This window comes from Anser anser (genome assembly GCF_964211835.1).
Source record: "Anser anser genome assembly, chromosome: 3".
Classification (NCBI taxonomy): domain Eukaryota; kingdom Metazoa; phylum Chordata; class Aves; order Anseriformes; family Anatidae; genus Anser; species Anser anser.
This window is the reverse complement of record NC_139722.1, coordinates 60,561,676-60,576,412: the sequence shown is the minus strand read 5'-3', so window position 1 is coordinate 60,576,412 and position 14,737 is coordinate 60,561,676. Positions and strand designations below refer to the sequence as shown.

Below are 14,737 nucleotides of genomic sequence, written 5' to 3'. Positions count from 1 at the left end.
TCACGGTCCCTCTCTGCCCCTGCTGCACGCGGGGTCCCTCCCACGGGATGCCGTCCTTCCCGAACTGAGCCTGCGGGGGCTGCCCACAGGCAGCAGCTCTTCAAGAACTGCTCCCACACGGCTCCGTACCACGGGGTCCATCCCCCAGGAGCAAACTGCTCCAGCACGGGTCCCCCACGGGCGGCAGCTCCCCCCAGACCCCCTGCTCCTGCGTGGGCTCCTCTCCACGGGCTGCAGCTCCGGCCCGGGGCCTGCTCCTGCGGGGGCTCTCCATGGGCCGCAGCCTCCTCCAGGCCACATCCACCTGCTGCACCGGGGGCTCCTCCACGGGCTGCAGCGTGGAGATCTGCTCCGTGTGGGACCCATGGGCTGCAGGGGGACAGCCTGCTCCACCAGGGGCCTCTCCACAGCCCCCAGGGGAACTGCTGCTGCCTGCCTGGAGCTCCTCCTGCCCTCCCGCTGCACTGACCTGCGGGTCTGCAGAGCTGGTTCTCACTCCTTGCTCTCCCAGCTGCTGTTGCGCAGCAGTTTTTTTTTTTTCTTTTTTCTTTTCCTGTTCTTAAATCTGCTCTCACAGAGGTACAGACAACATCGCTTATTGGCTTGGCTCTGGCCAGTGGTGGGTCCCTTCGGAGCTGTCAGACTCAGGCCCTTATCTAACATGGGGCAGCTTCTGGGCTCTTCTTACAGAGGCCACCCCTGCAGCCCCCTGCTACCAAAACTTTGCCACATAAACCCATTATACAAGTGACCGGATGGAAGAACTAGAAATCTCGGCAAAATACCTGCCCAATGCCCAAGCAAATTTGTGGATTAACTCTTGCCATTACTTATCCAAACCCAGCTGAACTTCCATCTGAAGTCTCTGAAGTCCTTATGGAAAACTAATTTAAAAGAGTGACTTGTTAATCACTCATTAACTCACAAGCCACTGCTTAAAGTCTTATATTGTCACTTGGTTGAACTGCCAATAGAGCTGTTTCCACTTTCCTTGAAGTTAGTGTTTTGACATTTGGGATTCTCAGAACCCAGCATTAAGATGTAAATATAAAGAATGTGGGTTTTTTTGTTTTGTTTTGTTTTGTTTTTGTTTTTTCCCCTCCTGGTGAAACAGCCACGTATTTTTTCCTTAACTGACTTCACAGTGTTCAGACTTAAAACATTCTGCTTTTAGCAACTGCATGTAAGAGCTATCTTTGATTGTGCAATGGTAGAACAGCAAGGGCTTTTAGGAGATGGACACCGCACAGAAGCAAGGAAAGCAAAGCTGGTATGGAGTTTTGTTGCCCTGATCCAACCCTTTCATTGATATTTTCATTTAGTGCCAAGCTGCCCAAAGAACAGAGAAAGCCATCGTTATGGAAAGCCATAAGTTTCTGTTTTGTTTTTAATAGATGTTATCTGATACCACTCAAATATAAGAGTCAAGGGCAGGAAAAGAGGGTACAAGGGTGAGTCATCAGACAAACTTGCCAGCCTTCCCTCCGATCATAAGAAATCCTCTGAGGTCAGCCACACAAACCCTCCATCTGTATCAACAGCTACAGAGAGCCAACAGCACACAGAAAGGGCACAGGAAGGACTGCAAATTGCACATGATTCTTTCTGAAATCTGTCAATACCTTCTTAGACAAAACACCACTTCGATTCTGAAGAAGACAGAAACTTAGAGTCTGCAGCTGGTGACAGTAGTTGTTAGAGGCAGTGTCTTTCGTACGAAACAGTGAAGAGAACAGGAATGCTGAGCAGATGTGATGGTGGTTTTCAAAACATGGGAAGTTATAGAAAAAGCATGTGCACTCTTATATTTAGCCTTTTTCATAATACAGGAAAGATGGAAGTCCAATGAAATTGAAAGGCAGCAGATGTGAAACAAATGGAAATATTCTCAGAGTTACCGATTAACTTGAGGAACTCACTGTCACCAGACATCATGGAGGTCAACAGCTTAAGCCCAGGCCAATAAGAAAAAAAAAATGTTAAACTCTTATACTCTCATCTCTAGCTCCAGGGGGCCCCCATTCTAGAGAGTGCCTCTGCTCCCTTTAGAATTTGAACAGCAAATAGGTTAAGATATTCCTCGTAAATACAAGTAAGCAAGGTCATGCCTGCTGAATGTGATCTTCAAACAGAATTAAAACCACGCTTTAGAAATTGTTATAAAAATGACAAAATTATCTGTGACAACTGTTTTCAGCACTTTGCTATCAAACATGCATTGGAAATAGCTGTTGGAAACATTACTCTGATTTCCTAGGACAACCTTTGTCTTCCTATACTATTGGATTTCAGGTAGAAGAAGAATGTTTCTGCTGCCCCTTGCATGAGTCTAGAAGATTAAAAGGCTGGGAACTGCACAGACATTTACTAAAATCTTAAGAAAAACAAGAGCTGAAATCAAAGTTTAATGTTCCAGCTGTCTGCAGATTGAAGAATAAAGTAAAAATTTAAATGAGCTCACCAAAAATAATGAAGTCTGGCTGAAAACCATCTGGGCAAGAACAGAGTTTAAAATCTGGAGTTACTCTGAGTACTGAATCTGATTCCAGTAAAGCTTCAGTATGATTCCAGCAAAAATCTAATTTCCCTGCAGTTGTTTTCTCTGGGAACTACTTTTTAAAACTAGTTGTACCCATGCCACCCCTTCCAGAAAACAGTTTGAATTGGCTATAAATAAGGATAAGATTTTGACCACTATTCTCCCTTTTGAATGTACTGATGATTGGTGTAGGTTTAATGAACATAAGAACCTGTGTCCCCCCCCCATCAAAAAAAAAAAAAATCAAAAACTCCTATCAAAATAAAATAAAATAAACACTAGTGTCTAAATACACCAGCTTGCAAAATTGAACTACTTTGGGTTGTTTTTCAGTGAAGTCTGGGCCTCCACAACACAAGAGAGTAGACGCTTCCCTAAGTACATGCTTCTTTTAGACACTGTTTACTGCTGAAGCTTCCTACTGGAGGCTCTTGCTCCATCAGAAAGGACTTTTATTAGTATGTTGACACTCTAGTTGAGCCATTAAAAATGACAAAGAGCCTATAAAAGTGGCAGAGATGGAAGCAAGTAAAACTGAATGATGCTAGAACCAATGCAGAAGGAGCACATGTAATGACTTACCTGAAATATATTTTACCTGTAAATATGCCAGAATAACCTAACTGGGACAAAGCTGAACGCCAAAGCCACGGTGTCCTGAAAATTTTCAGATACGTCAGAGGTACTTAAAAACATACTGCATGTAAAAACACAGATTTATGTGTGCAGAAGAGAAAGTACTTTGTAAGGCAAGTTGATGTGATGGAAACTTCTGTCAACTGGATCCTTAACTACAACTGAGCAACAGATTGGTTTCAAGAAATTCCTATTAACACAATAAAGAACTCATTTTTGATGCCCACAATGCCAGAAACTGCTAGAAAGTACCTCTCAATAATTGCAAATCAATATAGTATTCAATAAAGATTACAGGATGATATGAAGTTTTCCAATAAGTTGTGAAAATTTTAGTAGATATAAAAGGACATTAAACAGGAAAGCAAGAAAACAAAAGTCTTCATAATTTTAAGATTTCATAGCCAGAGTAGTAGTATAGTAAATTCTTCAGTAATAACAGTCAATAAACGTTTTATGGAAAATCATTTGACATGTTGTAGGTCAAATGACAAAATCTGCCAACAAAAAGTACAGGAAAAGAAACGCTTGCCCTGTGAAAATAGGAGAATGTTGTTACAGTTTCTTAAAGTCAGATTAGCAGGAACAAATAAGGGGTGGAATAAAATTGCCACACTAGAAAGGAAGAAAACCTTATACAAGTAAATGGCTTTGAAATACGAAATTATTGTGACTGTTACCAAGTTGAAGAAAAGGTGACATGGAATAGTTGCACAGACAGAGCAACTGTGGGATTTGTCATTCTGAAAGCACGCTCAGATATGAGCTGACTAGAGAATGAATTCATTTTGTTCCAAACTCAATGAATGGCTAGTATAACAAAAAAGACTATGAAAATGAAGCATTTTTGATAAATCACCAGTGCATGTTGTTGATAGATTAGACCATATGCTCACTCAAAGGAAAAACATTGCCCAGAAGTATTTAAATTGCTACCATTACATCAGCCCCAAGTTATAAAAAGAGCCTAGTACTTTTTACAGATAAAGTCATTTTTAATTCAGCAGAAGGAAATAAATTGCACAAAAACATTATTGCAACACAAAACAGGCTTTTATTGCCCCCCCAAGGTCTTGGGATTTTAGAAAGGATTTACTGAATACAATCACAGAACAAAAATGTGAGCAATATCTTTGCCAAGAAGTATCCCATTGACATTGCTACCAAATTTGGAGATGGCCTTGGAGCAAGAGCTGGAATTTGAAAATAAATAAATATATAAACAGGAAATGTCAAAAATAAAATGTATGAAAATATGCACCTGATTAGAGCCACTGAAAATACTTAGAACATCACAAAAATTCACTAAACATTGGAAAGTGAAGGTTGCTTCTGAACCATATACTTTTACATTTTAAAGGAAGAGATGCTGTTTTAGAGAAAGAGGTGGTAAAAAATAAACAAATGAAGCTACATTTGAATACAGTATAGAGAGATTTTTCAATCTGAATTTTGGCACATTTTCAACAGAGAAGTGAAACTTTCAGCTTCATTAAAATGAAGATCTACAGAAATTGTATTACTGTCTGTGGGAAAGATGAGAAGGACTAGAAGTCTTGACAATTTTGTTGGCTGTACTGATAAGCTCCATGGGCTCCATGGGCTACACTACCAGGAATGAAAACAGTCAATCAATAGCTCATTTTCCCAAATACTAATGTTCACATCCATTTTACATTTCTTTTTTTCATGAAATAGCCAATAATCTTTTAAATGTTATTCTTATTTTCCTTCTAAAATTTTCAGAATTCAGTTTGCATCTGGAAAAAATCATTTTTGGCAGGAAGAAATGTAAAAGAATTTTGGAGATAATTTCAGGAGCTCTGTTGACAAATATTTCATACAATGTTATGGGGAAGTAAAATGGGTCATTTAAGTCCTAAGAAATTGGGAACAACTTTAAAACTGTTATTTTCCATTAAATACTCAAGGACCACTAGCAGGCATGCAGGAGGTACATTCTGTTCCCAAAGTTTAAGTAAGTCAAATCACCACTCTGTGATTATTTCTTCTCCTATCTCTTGCCTGCTTTTTCAATAAGGATCACATGCCTTAAGACGGGACTTGGTCATGGTGAATTTATACAACATCTGTCCCAGAAAAAAAAATAATATATATATATATATATATAAAATGCAATCCAAGAATACCAGAACAATAGAGTGATAAAGACACCTTTTAATAGTTCCTCCACATGCTAAATGTCAGGTGTTCAGTTCCAAAGATAAAAACAACACATTTCCATTGGCTATAATTGTAGTGCAGTTGTCCTCATCACACATTTCTGAGATCCCTGTAGAGGGAGAATCATGGAGCTATATGCAGAAAATACCCTGTGTCTTAGTAAATACCTTGTTGTAAACTGTTTTATTTGTGAAAAGCAGATGTGTTTTTCACAACCGGCAGTGTGGAAGATACCTAGGCAGGAGGTGGAATTTCTTTGGGATTAATCAACCCACTAGGAAAAAAAGAAGTGGCTTTCAGAAGATGACATCAGAGTAGGCAGCAAGATAAGATCACATGAGAAAACAGGCATTTTGGTGCATTTTCTGAAGGACGTATCTGTGCAGAAAGCAATTTGAGGAGGATGAGCTTCCAGATGACAAAAAGAAAAAGGTGGGATACTGATCTCTTCATTGCCAGTAAGAGAACAGAAAATGGCCAAAAACAATTGGAAATACTCATGTTAATGGACTGCAAACCTTGAGAGCATTTGGTAGCCTACTATTCATCTAAAGAATAATTGTATTTGTTTTGTCTCATTGGTATCTGTGCCAATTTTAGCTGAAAACAGTCCAGATAAGAGAGGGAAGCTCATATCTAGTACTTATAGCTGTCCTTCTTAAGGACAGAACAGCAAAAACAAGAAAAAAAAAGATAAATTCTGTCAGCAAGATTTTTATTTATTTATTTATGGACTTGTTTGTTTGTTCCACAGGTGCTACTCAGTGTACCCATGTCTCATCATCAGAAAAATACAAGAATAATAAAAAAAAAAAGACTCCTACTGAAGGAAAATAATATTTTTTTTCTTTCTCAGTAGGAGATTTTCTATGAGACCAGCCAGGTAAGTGGGACTTTTTGTTTTTCCCACAGTATTGTGCTTTGCTTCCCTTTGACAGGAAATGTTGACTTCTGTAGTAGGAATATAACTTTCTTTGGAAATTGTAATGTAACTAGAGTCTTGAATCAGGTTTTGTTTAAATTAATGTAAATCTAAAATAATATCAGAAATAAAAGTCTGGAAAAACATACAGAAAACAATCATGTTTTCTACAGTTTGGAAGTCTCTCTCCATCACTTGTTATTTACCTATGGTATTTATGTCATGTGTAGTAACCTGAGGTATAAATCAACAACAGATACTACTTTTTAAATCCATGCATAGGGACTTGGCTTAGTAATCTTGATGGTAGCGTCTCTAAAACATTCGCCATCTCCATAAACTAAACGTGTGATTAAAATACAGGATCTACAAATATCAACAAGTAATCATGTTCAAATAAAAGTAACAAAATACTAGCACTAGATTTACCAAGACTTAATAGTAGCATTTGTAGCATAGAAAGCTGATATTTTTTCCACGGCCAGACAACTACAGTGTGTACTGGATGTCTGTCTAACCAGCACTATTTCTAAGAGAGGATATAGTCTCACCTTAAAACTTTTCAGTGGGGATATATCAAGAAAATTTCTCAGGTGTTCCAGTCACACGATGCTGTGAGAATATCTTTCTTGGCAGTCTGGAAACACAAACAAGAAAGTATTTATGAGAGAATAGGATAGCTGCTCTTGTTTTTTAAATTCTCTCTACTACACATGACCAGTTTCCAATGTGTGAAGCCAGCAGCAGACACCATAGGAGTAACTGTACTCTACAGAAACACAAAGGAAAGATCCCAGGTGCTAAAGTGGTCATAATGGAAACCAGAAACACTCATATTCTCAGATGTGCTATGATCTCTAGCTGAGATAGCATCTCCAACACAGCAAACAGCTCAATTATGAAACCAAGGAAACTTCTTAAATTGATGCATCAGCTTGTCAAAGATTTGCTTTCATATGTTATGCTGGTCATTACTTTCATTATACATGGTCAGTATTTTTATTATATACTCTTTTTTTTTTTTTTTTCCCCAGGGCCTATGCAAGGTGTTCCACCTATTGTTATTTGGGACACTTTATCATACATTTTAAACTAATACATTTGACATATTTTTCACTAGTCACTGAAAGAGATCAGTAAAGATCAGTAACATGGAAGGCACCTCTTTATTGTAAAAATAAGTGAAGATACCCCAAGCACTAGAAAATTGTACTCAAAAATTGGGCTTGGCTTCTCCACGCTACCTTGAAGTTCCCTCTCACGTGCTTTTATACCTCTTGAGCCTCCTTGGAGGCCCTTCTTCTCCCTTCATCCTTACTGGAAGCAAGGTAGCATTTTTCTGCAAGTTCCCAGCAGCTAATTTTTTAGCATGATTCCTGCTTCTGTTTTCATGTGACAGCTATTCTCCACTCTGCTTGTGTACACCATGGGCATGCCACAGGTGAATTTACACTTGTAACAGTTCCTGAAGTACATGGGGCTTAATTAGTTCTCTGTTTGGAGCCCCCAACAGGACAGAGCACATTAATGAATCATCTCAAGGTGTCCAATGCACCTATCCTCTAACTAAGGCTGGACAAATCCTGTGTGTGAAGCAAACCTGAAATAGAAAGACAGCAAGGCAAGCCCACACAACCCTCTAGGAATGTATGACCATGGTCAACCATTTCCTTTGAATTTAAGGAAAACTTTTCTCCTCTTTCTGTATGGTTCTGAAAAATCAGGTAGCTTTATGAGATTTTTTTTTTTCTGGGGGGGGGGGGGGGGGAAGGGGAGGAGACTAATCTCCAGAAAGAATTTAATATAATATTTTCAGTGTTTTATTAATGAATAATAAAATACTGAATATTTTGAAAATAACAAAATACTGAAGCAGTCCTTTTTCTATTCTTTCTAACTGACAGTTTTTTTATACTTATACACTAAGGTTAATGTGTCTGAGATCAGGTTATTTTTTTGTTGTTATTGTCATTAGTTGGCTATCACTTCCTTTTGTCTATAGCCTCTATCCAATTTGCTTTTATCCCAGCTGTGCTCACTGATCAGATGTTCACCGTTAGTGTTTTCTCAGCCAACTCAAGCAGAGGTGTGTGGGGTCACGTTAAACATGCTTGCTCTGGTCCACTTCTCTTTACCCAGGAGAAGGAGTTCAGATGACTAATCTGTGACACAACCTAAAACACAGAAACTAGCTTCATGTTCAAAAAAGCTGGCTCAGCTCATGAATTTATTTTAGCATGTTAAATATATTATGCTGATGTTCATTCATGGAGGATGTGTTAAGTTGCCTCCAGAGTTTCAAGTTGAAAGTTATATAAAGCTCATATTTCTAGGTACTTCTCTCTCTTTCACACACACGCACAATGTATTTAATGTAATTACCAAAAAGAGAAAGAGTAAAAACCACACCTCTGGACAGAATTTAGTGCAGTTAGACTAGAGGTGAATTTGGACCTGATTTCTCTGGGGAAAACCGGTGATCAGCAGACAGAGTGTGCTCCGTGGATGATTTCTGTGATGTTTCACTACACAGGCAGGCTATACAGACCAGAATGAAATTCCTGTTTAAAGACTAATATCAAATTCTATTGTATTCTATGAAAAAGGTGATGTTTTCTGCAAAATATTCTTAAAATATAGAAAATTTAGTAGAAAACATGATACTAAAAAAATCCCATTTTTATTAAGCAATTTAAGCATTTGTGTAAGTCATGCATATGCAATATGTATACAAAATTTATCATGCGTATATTCTGATAGAGGCAGATAGTGCTTTCTTCTTTAAAATAATTTGTCTGACATTTCTGAAATGCCAGAATGTTAAAAAGTGTTGCTGTTATCTGATGAGCCAGGGAAAGTAGTAAGTAGATGCAATGCCCTTCTAACTGTTGATCACATTTATTTTGTGCACAAGGTAGAAAGAAACCTGTTTTCAAAATATGATAACAGCTTTGGAATGGAGTTCCACTGCTAGTTGTGCTTACTGTCTGAAAAAGGTTTTCAGTCCATTTGATGTAACGATAATAGTCAAAGGTAGGAAACCATTTTTCTCTCTCCTAAATATGTCTTAGCACCAGCATGATTTTAACAAGACAGCTCTTCGTTTTTATTTCTTTCACTCATTCCTTGGGTTTGTTGCCAAGAGCAACACAAAGAATGCACCAGGGTGTCATAATAATCCTCCATTAAATCCCTAGTATTTAAATTTTAATGCTATAATTCAACAGCTGACAAAAGCCCATTGAGCAGGTCTAAGGAGAGGAAAAGAGCTGGTCCCATTTTCTCAGGGGGTGATGCTATAGCAACATGGAATGAATTTGGGGTCAGGGAACAAGCTGTCTCCAAGCTTTGTTTGCATTTCCTGGCTAAAAGTAGAATCTGGTGTTATAAATTTTACCAAAATAAGTGGTTATTTGGAGCTACATGAAGATAGTTCAGTCTGTAAAAACCTTTGCCTTGTAAAAAAAGAGTGGAGACAACAAAACCAGCAGCCAGAAAGACAACAACAGACTATTTTAGAAAGTGCCAGCCTAAGAATTATTTCAGAGTTCTTCTTCCTCCTCTGGTTTCCCTACCTTCCAGTGTGAATCCTGCACCAGAACTTGAAATGATGCAACACACTAATACATTTTAAAGGATAACACAAAGACAGCAAAGTCAATAACTGCGGCACAGAGACCTCTTACAATCATCAAAGACCCAGGGAAAGTCTGGTATGTCATTTGTTATGCTTAGCTGTCCCTACACTGAAGGCTTTTGTGCTCTGTGGAATGTTGTTCTGTGGAGACAAATGAATACACCTGGAAGACAATTGCCCATTGTGTGCAGTGCTGCTCATCGGGCACAGCACAGCCGCCGCTGCCTCCCCACTCCCTTCTCAAAACCCCCAGCTTTACGCAGGTCTGAAGTCTTGGGGTGGCTGCTCTCAATTTGGGTTTCGGTTGGGGTTAAAGCTCAGGGTGTACATAACACAGTATACTGGCAATTTCTATTTTTTTCACTGTACTGTGAAGTATATTTTAAAGAAGAGTGTTGATGCATTAAAAAAAACAAACAACAACAACAACAAAGCAAACGTTCATTAGATATAGTGATATAGAGGTATAAAAGGTCAGATATAATGATATGCAATTCTCTGGGTGTGGAAACAGATTTTGACACTGAAAAAACTATAAATGCTTTATTGCGTTTGAAATCACCTAGCTTTTTTCTCTGTATCTCCACAAGGAAATCCATTGCCGACCTGCTGCTGGAGCCTGCTGCAAGGACCTCTCCCGGCTGGCGCTTTTGCTCAGGCTCTGAGATCAGGGACACGACAGCACAGGAAATATGGGTGTTAACAGCCTGATGTAAGGTGGGTGGAGAGTGTTTGGTAGGTGAAATGATGCAGATGGGATGGATGAGGGAGGAACTGATGTGACAGTAGGGTGGAGGAGCGAGATGGATGTTTTGGTGCCTTTGAGAGGTATGCGTATAGGAAAGGGCAGGATGAGTAGAAGCTGGCAGAGCAGTACTTCCTCTTGCAGCTGCTACATCTAATAGCTGCTTGTTCCCACAGGTGCTGGTGATAGATCACCAAGACACCTGGAGGAGGGTGGAGGCTGACTTGGACTGCAGTGCCTGCGCATCTCACTGATGGGGTGACATTTTCTGTCTTTTTTTGTATCCACCTGACTAGGTTTTGGTGCACAGTGAGTGTAATGTAGAAGCCTTCCTTCTTCCATCCTCACCATCCAGAGCTCAGTAACAAACTTTCTACAAGAAAAACAGAGTACCTAACGTCTTCCTCTGTGATTCCCAGCCTTTACTCTTGCGTGCTTCTGAGTGGGGGAAGCCACTGAGAAGGCAGTGAACCACTTCTTTTCAGTGTATTGCTGTGACAAACCAGAATGTCCTCTGCTCTGTCAATTAAATCAGTATAACAAATAATTGTTGTGGGTTTGTGCTTTTTATTTTCTTCTTTACAAACTTGCATAAGCTTATATAGAGCACACTTGTATTAGAGATGCCACATGTAATGTATGTGCCTGTTGCTAGGCTCATTTGAAATAGTACATCCATTTCTGATCTGCATAGTGTATGCATCCATTTTCTGCTCACTATTATCCCGATATTATTAAGCTGCTCATTCACAGCCCTTTAAGAACAGAGCACCTCATGCCTGCATTTTCTTTCCCATGTGTCTGAATTGCTTTCTAGTTTAGATTTGCTGTATCTATGATGAACTGATTTTATGAAAATTCCATTCTTTTACCCTATAAAGAACTGGTTTTCAATAGAAAAGCTGTGAGCATTGGAGTCCCACTCCAAAAGAGTTCAGCTCACTTGACTTTGGGGTCTTTAGAGCAGGAATGATTCCTGTCACCCTGCTAGAACTAAAAGGGAAGCAGTTCATGTGCAAACAGATTTCCATCATTACTCTGTGAAGAATCCCACTGGGAGAATAAAGAGTAGCCATAGGAGAAAATTTTTGCAGTAATGGCATGTCATTCCCTTGACCCTCTGCTGATGTGTTTGCTTCTGTTATAGCCGAGGCAAGAAATATGACATTTTATTGTCTAAGATTTCCAGGCAAGCATTCCTGAATGGGGTGCAGTTTTCATTGGGTAATAATCTCCAGGACCATCCAAGAGAAGAGAAGAAACTTCACTGTCATAATTTTAAAGACTGGCAAACTATAAATTGTGAAGATCCTTTGTTAGCTTTTTTTTTTTTTTATGTCCTCTGTGTGACTGAACTGATTTACATGTTGAGCTTATTGGATTTGTATATTATCCACACAGATTCTGATACTTTCAAGCAATGATGATTAGAGGCAGGATTTAGGAAGGTTTACCAATGCTTTGGAAGACCATTTCTTTTCTGGAATTGTGGATTCTGTGGATAAAATAAAAATCTGACAGATTGAATTAGGAGTTCCTGATCTTTCACAGCAGTCAACTCTTGTTCTGAAAAAAAAAAAAGAGCTTTTATTTCTTTCCCTTGCTGCATCTTGCATCCCATATGTTATTGTCTCTAAAACTATCCTGTCCTGCTATAAACGCTGCCACAATGTGACTGAAGAGACGTCATCCTCTGGCAGCAAAATCTACAGGTATGCAGGAATGGCACTGTCTGGGATTTGCTCTGAGGCAATTCTTCATTGAACAGCATTTCACTGTTTAAGTGCAGATGCTGTTCTGCTAGTCTTGGTTCACACCAAGGTGTTTGGAGGAGCAGTGTGCTCAGGCCTCCAGCATGCCAAACATACATATGCAAACATGCACTGAAAATGCCAGCCATCAAGCCTACGAAAAACACTGTTGGAAGACTTCCTTATTTTACAGCACTGCGGTTGGCAATAGGCCTTAGAATCAGTGAAATATATAAATGACTTCAATATAAACTGGATATAGATGTGTTGGAGAAGGAGAGTCAAAGGCAAAACATAATGGACCAAGCTTAATTGACACTGAAAGCAGGGCTCACTGCTTTTATGACACTGGGTCTGCCTATGGTTGTTTTGCACACTAATTTGTTATGGCCAGACATGCATCAGCCTCAGTCTAAACACACCTATTTTCTGAAGCACACTGGTATCCACTGCAGAGCCGAGCTCCGAAACTGCAGTGGCTGTATTTCTGTTACCTCCACTTCCAGTGTATGCAGGGTAAAAATATCCTTTCACGCTAAAGATACATCTGGTCCTCACTGTCTGTGGAAGTCCCTTTCCCATCCCCTGTTGGACTGATATAAATCCACTGGATTACTGTTAATACTGTTTAAGAATCTGCTTAAGTGTTTTACTCTCTTATACTTTTTGAAAGACTCCAAGTGATGCTTGAGGCAGCATGTTCAGCTAGGAAATCAAAGTAGCCATAGTTGTAAAAAAACGTTATGTCTTTGCCTAGGAAATTTAAACAAGTAATTCACAGTAAGAATTTAAAAGAGAAATTAAAAAAAAAAAAAGAACTAATAAAAAATAATAATTTCAGTGCAATATAACACTTGGGTAGGTAGATAAGTATTACTAATAACACATTAAAAATGGAGAAGTAGACAAGAGACAGTTCCTGGCCTGATGACCCATCATATAGAAGGCAGGCATCAAAACTCAAGCTTACTGTGAGTGCAACACTGCTGATTTCTGCAGATGACAATGTTAAGTGTTAAAAAGTCTGGAACTGTTCTCCTAGAACCCAAGGAAAAAAAAATCTTATTATTCTTTAATCATTTTCTTCAGTGCTAGCAGAGGTCTCCAGAAGAAAATGATGCATTTCTGAAGCATTTCCAAAATGCCTGTTACAGATCCACAATACTCACCAGGTTTTTCGCAGCCCCTTTGATGTGTTAGCTCTGGGTCTAACTTTTCCCAAAGGTGTTCCCCTCAAAATAACTGGTTTCCCTTTTGAAAGATCAATCAATCTTTACAATAAAGTAAGCCTCAGGGAAGATAGTGGATGGTATACACATGAAGAATATAGTGCACGTAATGAAGTCAGGGTTGGAATTCACAGTCAAGGGCAACTCAGAAGTCACCTAAACAACTTCCTCCAAGTTTCACGTAGAGTATTTTCTATGGTCCAAACATGTGCTTATCAGAGAGGAATCCTCTTGGTAACAAATTCCAACTGCAATCAAGTCTGTGATCACAAATAGATCCTTGTGCTTCCTCCTCTTTATTTCATATTTTTGTGACAGGTTAACTTGCTTCTTTGGGCAGACAAGTGTGAAAATCTTGTTGGGAAGCAAAAAGGGATCTTCACGCTGAAGGTGCTACTGAAGCACAGTGGATGTTCCTAATGAAAGACTGTTCTCCTAGCAAATTCCAGTGGGAATAGCTCTGTGCCCTAATACTCCTCAGATTCCCATGAGGAAATCTGACATAGTCTAACCCATGAAGGTCAGAAAGTGTCAATAATGCCTTTTGAAATTAGTCAAAGGAAGGAAGTTGGTAAAATCAGGGGCAGAACACATAGCTAGTAGCATATAGTCAATAAATCTGTGGTGCCACCTTGCTCTTTAGATATATTGGATTCACATGACAAGGTCTTGGTAGTGGGGGGTTGTAGGGGTGGCATCTGTGATTAGAGGCTAGAAGCTGTCCCATGTTAGAAAAGGGCCATTTTCAGATGGCTCCAAAAGGGACCTGCTGCTGGTCAGAGCCAAGCCAATAAGCAATGTTTTTTGTGCCTTTGTGAGAGCAGATTTAAGGATGGGGGAAAAAAAACTGCTGTGACACAACAGCTGGGAGAGCAAGGAGTGAGAACCAGCCCTGCAGACCCCTAGGTCGGTGCAGCAGGAGGGCAGGAGGTGCTCCAGGCAGGCAGCAGCAGTTCCCCTGCGGCCTGTGGAGAGGCCCCTGGTGGAGCAGGCTGTCCCCCTGCAGCCCATGGGTCCCACACGGAGCAGATCTCCACGCTGCAGCCCGTGGAGGAGCCCCCGGTGGAGCAGGTGGATGTGGCCTGGAGGAGGCT

General features: G+C 39.7%; 2 long non-coding RNA genes across 4 annotated transcripts in view; one reads left to right on the top strand and one right to left on the bottom strand.

Moving 5' to 3' along the window:
- LOC310897268 overlaps nt 1–14,737 on the top strand; it is a 54,288-nt gene that overhangs the window by 31,492 nt on the left and 8,059 nt on the right. The window contains exons 1-5 of one of the 3 annotated variants that reach the window (XR_014582172.1): nt 5,564–5,791; nt 6,114–6,242; nt 9,864–9,994; nt 10,509–10,635; nt 10,840–11,052. This is a non-coding gene — a long non-coding RNA (uncharacterized lncRNA). Of the gene's footprint in view, nt 1–5,563; nt 5,792–6,113; nt 6,243–8,050; nt 9,315–9,863; nt 9,995–10,508; nt 10,636–10,839; nt 11,211–14,737 lie in introns of those variants that run through there. The other 2 variants (XR_014582173.1, XR_014582174.1) reach the window with 2 other exon arrangements.
- LOC310897272 lies at nt 4,232–12,222 on the bottom strand. The gene is made up of 3 exons (XR_014582178.1): nt 12,118–12,222; nt 6,833–6,918; nt 4,232–5,633 (listed from the first exon to the last, which is right to left on the bottom strand). It is a non-coding gene; the product is annotated as an uncharacterized lncRNA (long non-coding RNA).